Source organism: Apium graveolens, chromosome 3, assembly GCF_009905375.1.
Source record: "Apium graveolens cultivar Ventura chromosome 3, ASM990537v1, whole genome shotgun sequence".
Taxonomy (NCBI): Eukaryota; Viridiplantae; Streptophyta; class Magnoliopsida; order Apiales; family Apiaceae; genus Apium; species Apium graveolens.
Genome location: NC_133649.1, coordinates 273,817,650 through 273,829,366, shown reverse-complemented (window position 1 = coordinate 273,829,366; position 11,717 = coordinate 273,817,650). Strand labels below are relative to the sequence as shown.

Sequence of the window (11,717 nt, the reverse complement as noted above, 5' to 3'; positions counted from 1 at the left end):
ATTGCATTGGCTATTTGACCGATTTGATTTTCCAAGGTCTTGATAGAATCCGCCTGACTCTTGCACAACAACTTAAGTTCCTCAAAATCAGCACTAGAGGGTGGAGCTGCACTTTCTTGTTGAGGATATGATTGCCTTTAAGCGTAATGCTGTGGTTGCTGGAATCCAGGTAGATTGAACTGTTTACTTGCGCCTTGCTGATATGGTTGCTGAATAACATTCTGATTATTACTCCAGCTGAAATTTGGATGATTTTTGTTATTAGGATGATAAGTAGCTGGCACAGGCTGCTGTTGTCGCTGATAATTGTTCACATACTGAACAGATTCATTAACAAGAGAACACTGATCCGTAGCATCAGAACCTGCACAAAGCTCACAAACCATAGCTATCTGATTGACCCCATAGGTGGCTAGAGAGTCGACCTTCATAGACAGCGCTTGGAGCTGCGCTGCAATAGCTGTAGCTGCATCGACTTCCAGAATACCTGCTACCTTCCCAGGCATCATCCTTTGAGTTGGGTTTTGATTCTCATTTGCAGCCATCGTCTCAATAAGATTATAAGCCTCAGTATAGCTTTTGGCCCACAAGGCGCCTCCAGCTGCTGCATCGAGCATGAGCCGAGATTGGGCCCCCAAACCATTATAGAAACCAGTGATCACCATCCAATCAGGCATTCCATGATGTGGACACTTTCTCAACATCTCTTTGTAGCGCTCCCAAGCTTCGCACATAGATTCTGTAGGTTGCTGCGCAAACTGAGTAAGAGTACTCCTCAAAGCAGCAGTCTTCGCCATTGGATAAAACTTTACCAGAAACTTTTGCGCAAGATCTTTCCAAGTAGTGATAGACCCAGCTGGTTCAGAATGTAACCAGTCCTTAGCTTTATCCCTCAGTGAGAATGGGAAAAGCCTCAGCTTGATAGCCTCATCAGTCACACCATTATATTTGAAAGTACTGCAGATCTCGACAAAATTCCTTATGTGCATGTTGGGGTCTTCAGTCGCAGCACCTCCAAAAGAAACAGAATTCTGCACCATCTGAATAGTGCCTGACTTGATTTCAAAGTTATTGGCCTCAATAGTCGGGTGCATGATGCTAGACTGAATGTCATCAATTTTGGGTCGAGAAAAGTCCATAAGAGCTGGATCTGCTTGAGCAATACGATCACCCATGATTAATGGTTCTTTCTGCTCATTTCCTGAATCCGAATCTTCAAAATCTATCTTCTCCGGAATATCAAGAACTTCGTCTGTCTCCTCAGCCGTATCTAAAGTCCTCTTGCGAGTACGAGAACGAGTTTGCATAAACGCTCACTAAAGTACCTGAAACACAACCGGAAACAATTAGTAACACGTCTTAATCACTGAGTCGTAATGACCAATGATGGTCAGTACATAAACGAAACAAATACGCCGAGTCCCCAGCAGTGGCGCCAAAAACTTGTTAGGGCGAAAACAAGCACTAATAACACACGCAATTATACGCGTTCGCAAGTAATATAGAATACTTTCTAGTTCGTTCCCACATAGACCCAGACTAATTATGTTCAATTAAACTCACTCACCAGTGTATGATTACTTCTCAATGTTAAGACAATAACACTTAGATTTGATTAACTAGTTATTAACTACAATTAACTACGAGAATTAAACACTTAATTAACACTTGAATTAACAATATTAACACACTCATGAGATCACAACTTCATTACTACTTCCTTCAATAGCTATTGTTATTACCCTTAGCATGCAACAGTTATGATATTAATCGAATAACACGAAACTGATAAAAGCCAACTTTCATTGTACTAATACCATTCTACTAAGCATCCACAATTAAGATAAAAGTTGAATATGTATCAATTATGCTGAGTCCCTATATGTCTACAGAAATTGACAACATAACGATTTAAGCACAAGTTATTCCTTTTGATTACACAGGGCGAATAAAACGGTTAGAGTTATCCACTAATCATGCATACTCGTACATGGACCTATGCTAGCATGGCAAGTTCTAAACCTCAAGATCCACCGTCGCTTCACAAGAGATTAACACCCTATCTTATATGTTCGTGACACACATAAGACGATTACGCACAACCAATACTAGATATCATACAATCATCACACACTAAGGTATTAAACAACTAACTAAAGAATTCCATAGTAAATCCGCTACGACCCCATGATCACGATTAGCCCATGATAACACTCATCATCATCATGGGTTCATATGAAAACATGATAATAACACACGAGAATAATAACTAAAACTACTTATATTAAGCCAGAGTACGTCACAAGAGTAAATATGTTCAAAGTAAAGAAAACTAGCATCCAACGTTACAACGAAATAAAGAATCACAAGAAAATATGCTTCCTCTTCGTTGCGGTGTGCTAAAACGGTCTTCTTCCTTATCTCCTTGCTCTTCGATTAATACTACGATCCAACCTTTTTGAAACGTCTCTGAAATCTACTTATATAGGAGTCCCATAAAGCCCAGCTAACTCAGAAGTTGGAAGTCAAACAAAAATAGGAGTCTAAAATAATAATTCTGAAAATCCGACACTGCGCGGCCGCTCAGCATTCCTGAGCGGGCGCTCAGCTTCCTGAGCGGTCGCTCAGCAGAGCTGAGCGGGTGCTCAGCCCCCTTCTGGAAACTGATCCATTTTTCTCCCGTTTCTTCGCTGCAATCTGCTCCTATCTTCCCGCTTGCAATGCTAAACACATGCCAAGGCTTATTATCGATGAATTCTCTCCCGAAATGTAACTAATACCCTGAAATGCACAAACACTAGAAAAACGCATCAAATACGCAAAATACTTGATTTCAAGACACCAATTCAAACTATTATAAGACGTTCTAAGTGGTATAAAATGCCACTTATCAGTGTGTCAAACAGTTTAGCACAATATATATCACTATGACCAACCATTTCGCAGATGAAACAGAATGTTGGAATACCTTCATACTTGAAATTGACCCAACACCAAGTTTCTGCATTTTTCCTTAGCTTCATCCGCCTCTTATATGGTACATCTAGAGAAATCGTCACCCTAACCCGTAGATATTCTCTCCATACCCCTACAAAATTATTTTTATATGACTCCACAAATTTCCCCACATAATCTCCAATGTCCTTTACAACCCTCTGTGACATAAACCCCGTTTCCATGTCATGTAGCTGCTCCTAAACATCTAGCTTGTTGATTAGTAAAGTCCTTGGGTTTTCACCTTCTTTCAACCTTTCAAATATTAACGGAAACCTCCCAAACGTCCATGGGCTCCCATCTATTACCCTTCTGATGTCTATTTCATTGTAGAATTGAAATAAAAATCGATTGGCCTCAAGATGCTTGACGTACATGCCCTTCCCTGGTCTCCCTAGAGAGGCCATCTTGTGTTGCATGGCCTGAAAATCAATCATGGAGTCCGTAAGAAATCTTTCCACCAAGCACCATCTCGCATCTATTTCACTTAACTCCCCTGTATTTTCTTTATATGTTATACCTCCATGTTCTTCTTCCTCCAGACTTATCATAGCGAAACCCTCCCCCATCTCGTGTAGACTCATTCCGGATGTAGACATAGATAGCAACACTGAATGGTAGTCACGAACCAAGATTTGTATTTACGGATCGATAAGAACAAGGCTTAAGACTGAGGCACTCACTAAACTTTTAACGAGAGAACATTCTCACCATGCCAAAAGGCAAGACATTCATGTATAGAACTTTCACAAATTAACCATTAGTTGACTTGGATAATTGTGCTGAAATTTTGTATCTTTTAGTGCATATGCATATATAAAAAACGGTCAAAATTTTCAACTACGTATCACGGATGAGGTTAAACTATTCTCTAATTTCATTTTGGATCAATAATATCTTAGTAATATTACTTATAAATTAATTTTAAATAAGAAATTACCTATTTTTTGGATAAAAATTTACATATTTTACAAGTGTGCAATATAAGCACTACTTATAAAAGTTATAGATTATTTTAGTTAAAGTGATATAAAATATATATTATATATTAACATAATTTTTCATTTTTTATTAAATAAAATCTCCAGTTTTATTTTCTTACTTAAAGTATAACTGATAACATATTTTAGGGAAAAATGTTTATTGGTTAGTTACTACTAAATATCGTTTAATTAATTTCTTTTACTAAAATAAAATTTCCTGTGATTTTTGAAAAATGAGACATTTCAATTGAAAAATTAAAAATGTAACATGTTATATTTAAAAAAGATAAAATTTTAGTAATAAGATTATAATATTATTAAATAGAATAGTTGAAAATCAAACCGAAAATTAAAATTTTCAAAAATTAAGCTTTAAGACAATAATAAAGATTTGTTAATAATTAGGACAAATGAACGATACATACTTGAAAAATAAATATATTAACATCCAAGCCTGGATTATATATTATTCTATTTATTTTATTATTTATATATAAATATTTAAATATATTTAACATAATATATCTAATAATATTTTTATCATTTTTTATAACTTTTGTGGTAATTTTATATTTTTGAAATATCTAATAATACTTTTTTTTCTAACGTTGCTTTAAATATTTAACTATAATTAACTTTTTGTTAATTAGCCAAAATTAAAACAGGCACAAAATCTCATATTTGCGATATATATAAATTGGTACTAATTTGTTGTGATGAATGGATTGCATTTAATGATTATTATATAATTAAATGAATTTGTTATTAAAAATTAGTAGTTTTTGGATTTTTTTCGATCAAATTGTGTATTATTAATAATTTTAAATGTTATAATATGTGATTTTTAAAATAATTACAATTATTATGATATGTTCATAATAAAAATAATAAAAATGCATATGGATTGAGTAAATTAAGGGGTCATTTATTTATAGCTTAACGAGCTTAAATGAACTGAATAAAAAGAAAAAGTAACGCTAAGATCATTTGTTTTTTATTTGCCCTTTTCTGAACAAGCCCATTTACTCTTAGCTATGAGAAAACAAAAGTTTCGTGAACCATTCATACACATTATTTTACTTAACCCAAACACTTTCTTTATTTATTTTCATAGTCTAATATAATTCTTAATAATATAATTACAAATAGTTACATGTTCAATGATGAATGAAATTATGTGATAATTTTTTTGTCAATAAAAGTATTCTATAGGATTATTAAATTTTTTTATTTTGTGCTACTAACATAACAAAATATATTTTTTAAGTCGTATTTTTGTATTTTTTCCTATTACACAGTTATGTTTTTGTGCCATCAGAGTTGATTTTTCGAAAAATATTCATCATAAAAAATTCAGATAAAAATAAAAAACTGATTTATAAAGTTTAAAAATATTATTTTCAAAATTTTACAAGCATTCAGATTAGCCAAATAACTTATTTGAAAATCTTGTTAATGATTCAGAAATTAAATCATTCAAAAATTTTAATCATTATAAAAAAATGATTCAAATTTGTCAAATGACCCATGTGTTTTACATAAATTTGTTTTAATTAAAATAATCTTATATATTAATAGGATTAAAATATTTTTAAAGTAAACAAATCCAAAAATTATATGTTAATTATGTTAAAAAAAATTAATATCCTACCCCTTGCCTCTCAAATTTTTCAGAGGGGTATTTTTAATCAAGATTTTAAAAAATTTATGTGGATTCTTGAAATTAAGAGGTATTCAATTTGGATTTTTTTAAAATCTCATTATATTCAATAAAGGTTGAAAAAAATATTTTAAAATTTGAGTGTATTCAATTTAAATTTTAAAAAAGTTTAGAAATCTGGAGGTATTCAATTTAAATTTTTAAAATCTAGCAAAATTTGATGGTGTTTAAAAGTCGGTGAATTTTTTTTATTTGAAAAATTAGTAAATTTTGATGGATATGCTAGTTCATTTTTAATTTTTTAAAATTTCTTTAAAATACATGAGATTTTGAAATAGTGTTGAAAAACTTCATAAAATCATAAAGACTTTACAAGGTTTTTCTATTATAACGTCAAAATTCACGAACAATTAAAATTAATGAAAATCTTTTAAAATTCATGAATTATTATCCATTTTTTAAAATCCAAAATAAATACATCCTTTTATAACATAAGCTAAAAACTCATGTTACGCACATGTTCATTTTGATTTTTATAACTTTATTTATTTTTATATTATGTGAAACGTGATATTAATAATGATATGATTCTATATTTACGTGGTGCATGTAATATTGTTTTTAGTGGGATATTAATAAAATTAATTGGATATAGAAGACTAATTAATTATTATGATTCATCACATTATGTCTGATTTTAATAAACATGTTTGTATTTTAAAATTAATTTTACAAAATTCGTTGAGATAAATATGTAGGTTGAGCTCCAAAGATTTATGTTGAGTTTAGCTTTATTATGATTTCAGATCATAAATTTAAGCTATCACATTTATAGAATTTGTTGATATCAATTAAGCGTGGTTTTGAATTTTATTTAATCTATGAGGCTCGATTTAATATTTAGGAAAATTCTCAATAAAGCCCTTATATTAAGTTTAACTAACATTTGAGTAATGAAATGGTATAATATTTAAAAACTTAAATTAAAAGGGTACGCATTTGTAAGTTAAAAATAGGAAATGACACCACTTAGAAAAGTTATAAACAGAACGGTATTAGCTACTTTTAAACTAACAAATTATTATGATTTCGAATAACAAATTGGTAGTACTTTCCTATAGACCAACAAGTTTTTTTTATATATTTTATTATTTGTATTCTTATTAGATTTTGATGTTGATATTGACATTAGTATTGGTTATGTATGTTTTCCGGTCAACCGATACAAAAATTATCATACATGAGTGTTAAAGTATAAAATTATGTTAGGCATTACTCTAACACCTTAATAGTTTAGTACGACAAATTACTTAACAATATTATTTAGAAAAAATAGAATAGATCTTTTAAATATGTTTAAGCCTATGCCATATTATACATTAATTTTGTTTCAGCAAAGATACTGGTTAGGCCAAAAATGGATTATTAGTAATTAATGACACTCGAACATAATTAGTTGACATATTGAAATTTAGAATAAAAGTATTATTGTTAAAATTTAGTACTTAAACACACTATAATATAATAGCAAAATTGTAATGTATCCTGAAGTGAACTAATCATCATCATCTAACCTAAATCAGTCAAATTGTAGATGTTGTCAATTTATGATCGGTAGTTTGCACATATTGTTCATTATCGGTTTAATATAACCAAATTTATCTGAGTTCAAGCCTTCATTTCAAACAATCCAAATATAGTTTTAACATAGTAATCGGTAACAACAAAATTTGAGATTCGTTACCGGAATCAAGATCTACAATATTGGTTCTTCGCTGGAAAAATCATCGCTGTGATGGTTGGGGGCTGGGATTGCTTAGGATTTCTGGTGACTCATTAAGGTTCTCGCTTCCAATCCCTTACAATTTTTCTATGTATCCCAATTTATAGAGAATCAAATCTACAAAGTTTTCGGGGAATAAGAAATCTAATTGTTTTAGATTTCTCATCCCGAGGCCCAGTAGGAAATCTACTAGAAACCGTTTTCTACTAGATTTAGGAATTTCTGCCGATGAGGCCTAATCACAAAGGCTCAAAACTCGTCCACGGCTTCGAGACTTTGCGGATAAGTTATCTCTCCTGCCGGAGATAGCCCTTTACTACCAGCTATTTCTCTAGTCCGTGGACGCAATGTATAACGATGGTTTACCCCAAATATTGGACGCATCCTTATCCCTCGCATAAGGAGCCCCCGGCAGATTACAGGATAAGTGATCCCAAAATTTTGGGTACAAAGTGCAAGATACTCCGAAGTCTCCCAACAAGCACACCCAAAGCACACAACATATTTTATCCCACATTGCCAATGAGGACACCAATTGGCTACATGAGGAGGCCTTCCGTCTAGGCATACCCTTAGAGGTCTCTGACCATGGATACCGCCTTCCTGTGGTTGTATTACATGAAAGAGTTCTTAAATAGAGTACCTACAACAAATATGTTAGTAATTACGATCCATCGTCTTCTGATGTGTAAAAATATACGAACTGCAAGCGTACAGTGTTTAGTTGTAGCAATTACAGGTCGATTCTCAGAGACTACGAATTTTCAAAACCCTAACAATTTAAATCAGGAGAACTAGACAAATAGATTTGAGATGACATTTGTTTAACCTAATTAACAAATAACAAATAATATGAAAATCCTAGGAATCCGAATCTGTTAATCAATCACAATTAATATCAACTCACCCTAAAATCATTTCTCTTTTCTTCACAAAAATAACGTATATCAATTAACGAGACAATCATATACTATGAAACTTGTTATCTAACAATAACCCATCAAAACTTCATGAAACAAGCATAGGCTTTGAAAAATAAATTCGGTAACAATAATATATCAAAATCACTTTGTCAATTGAACAATTAAACACCAAGAAAAATCATGAGAATCAAATAATAGGAACAAGAAGATATCAAAGCAATTAAATTAACTTCATCTTCATCCTAGGGAACAAATTTAGCTACACATGATAAAAAAAATGAACAAAACAAACAACTAATTGGGTATCTTGGGTTGTGTTGGGGTGTCTTGGATGTGTAAAATACAAGATGAGAGACCCCATATATATAGGGAAAATATGAGGGTTTGGGTCTTGGAATACAAGTAGGATTCTTAAAATAAATCCTTCTTCTTCTCTAATAAGTATTCTATTTATCTTCCAATTCCTTTGGCTTCTAGAATAGTCCCCCTCCTTCCTTATTTGCACCTTTTCCAACTCAAATTCTGATTTTATTTATTTTCCTACAAAACAAAGTAAAATAATTTATTTATTAATAAAATTACAAAATTGGACATAAAATAGGTATTAATAATATGCAATAATGTGGACCTATCAAATGGCCCCATACCTATCTTTTACTCGTCCTCGAGAAAAATAAAAAAATGCTAACTAAGAAAAGTCCTATGCTCCTTTACGTAGGCGTGACGATAAATTTTAGGTTATCAACCCGTTAAACTCATAGACGATCTCTACAAGAGGAGTGTTATCTCCTAAGGGTTTACAGAAGACATGCCCATGAAATTTGTGAAATACTCTAGCAAGTGTCCAAACTCTATCAACAATAACATTTATCGGTGTCAACATGAGAATTTTTAAGAAAATACATGTCCTTTAAGACTCTTCTAATTATAGCCACGATATGGGTATCAACAATCCACTTATATCGACTCTGAACATTTATAAAAAATCCCAAGTTGTGTCATGAAAGTAGGTCTCTGAAGAATCAATTGAGTAAATACATTTCATCTTTTTTCAACCAATATTGAACGAACCCAATCTCTATCAAAACAAGTATCTAGCCAAAATTTACAATTTTTTTTTTCTAATAGACTGTGCAATGTCCGTTTTCTTAGGCTTTCTATGTTACCTATGTATCGAGCTTTGGGTCAATGATTTCCAAACCAGATGGTCTTAGGGCACTAGGTTTTGTAATACCCCTATAGACTTAATTACTCGAGTAACAAAGGCCACAAAACAAGACTAGTCAATTATACTACTTGTGCCCATCATCTCAATTTTTTTTATTATTTGTGAGGAATACTGGGTATTGAAGTAGTTTATTCAATCATTTTTTTTCGCAAAAATTTGATTCGACATTGTTTAAACATGTGGGCTCTGTCTCAAATAACGAAAACTTCCCTAAACAATCTTTACTACAAAGACCTTAAGCAAAAGTTCGTTCGACACAAGTTTCATGAAGACAGCCTTACTTAACTACGTTCAAATCATCTAAAAGCATTACATATATATAAGTTTTGAAAAACTACTAACACCAATTAGTATTAAAGTGCAAGAGTGGACTGGACAACTTAGCTAAAATATCTCTATTTTTTTGGATTTTTTTCAATTTTTTTGGATTTTTTTTATATAAGTACTACTAAACCCCTCCCCCATACCTAAATCATGCATTGTCCTCAATGTATGCAAATGATAGAAAAACTGACAAAGTAAAAGGACGAGAATACCTGTTAAAGGGCATGACGGAGAAAAACAATTACCTATAAAGCATACACTCTCAGACTCACATACACATAATAACTCCCCCATACCTACACTTTATTATGGTAGACATGCACAAAAACATTTGTTAACCAATACCAGAGCATGAGAAAACTACCTTCGTAACACAATGAACACACATGTAAAACTCACCCATAAGAACAACATTATCCACTAGAGAGATAAGATCATGCATCAAAATAAAACTCATTACACTAACATCATTCATAGACCAATTAGACGCTTCTTTATGTTGTTTAAGCAAATTAATGACTTGAAATTCTTGGTTCTTTGCTACTAGAAATAAGAACATCATGAGTTTCATTATTAACTACCAAGGATTGATTAAGAGTGGAAAATGATTGAATAGGATCAAGTGTGGGTGGCTCACCAGCAGAAGTCTTAACAATGGTTTTAGGATCAAAATAACTATCCTCAAGTTGGGTTTCATGCTAAAAAATGGCATTCAATTCGTAAAATATCTCATCATAAGTGAAATTCTTATACAAATCATGAAGTTCTCTATTGCTCTCATACTCACACGAAACATCTTCCTCAAGAAGAGATTCAATTGCACTATCCTCAAGATTGGACAAAGACACAACCTTATTTATCAAATTAACTCCTACAGGTTGTTCAAAAAGCTCATTAGGTTGATTTCCTACATTAAAGATATTCAGATCTATCACCATATTTCCAAATGTGAGTTTTATCGAACCATTTCTACAGTTAATCAAAGCATTACAGGTGGAAAGAAAAGGCCTTCCTAAAATGATGGGGATTTGATTTTTGAGATTTTTGACCGGTTCAGTTTCTAGAACAACGAAATCAACATGGAAGATAAAATCACCAATCTTAATCAACACATCTTCAACTATACCCTTAGGGGTTTTAACAGAACGGTCAACAAACTGAAGAGTAACACTAGTCTTTTTAATTTGACCTTAACCTAAGGCTTGATAGACAGATAATGGAAGAAGATTCATACTAACTCCTAAATCGAGTAAAGCTTTATCAATGAAGGTATTACCTATGACACAAGAGATGGTAGGACAACCAGGATCCTTAAACTTTACAGGGATTTAATTTGACAAGATAGAACTAACATGAGAGGTTAGGAAAGCTTTCTTAGGAACATGAGTGGTTCTTTTATGAGTGCACAAATCTTTTAGACACTTAGCATAAGAGGGAACTTGTTGAATTACATCTAAAAGAGGAATGCTGATCTTGACTAGCTTAAAAACTTCCAAAATCTTATCTAACTGAGCAAATTGTTTGTTTAAGATAAGTCTTTGAGGAAACGGAGCTTTCGGCTTAAAGACTTTTTCACTAGAGACATCAGAGTGGGGTTTTGAAGGTGGTTCTTTGGATGGTGATGACTGATTAGATTCAGAAGTTTCAGGATTTGGATTGAGAGGTTGTTGAAGCCTAGGATTCAAGAGTAGAGGATTTGGTTCATATGTTAGTTTATCTTCCTGATGAGTATTAATACCAGCATGATTGTTGAATTGATTACCAGACCTTAGAGAGATGACAGAGTTCACATTTTCATGAGACTTTTGGTTCTGATGAAATT

At 32.2% G+C, this 11,717-nt stretch overlaps 1 non-coding gene across 1 annotated transcript; it reads left to right on the top strand.

Annotated features, from left to right (window-relative positions):
• Nucleotides 1-675: 675 nt before the first annotated feature.
• On the top strand, nucleotides 676-782 carry LOC141715886 (small nucleolar RNA R71). Its single transcript, XR_012572631.1, has one exon. It is a non-coding gene; the product is annotated as a small nucleolar RNA R71 (small nucleolar RNA).
• Nucleotides 783-11,717: the final 10,935 nt, after the last annotated feature.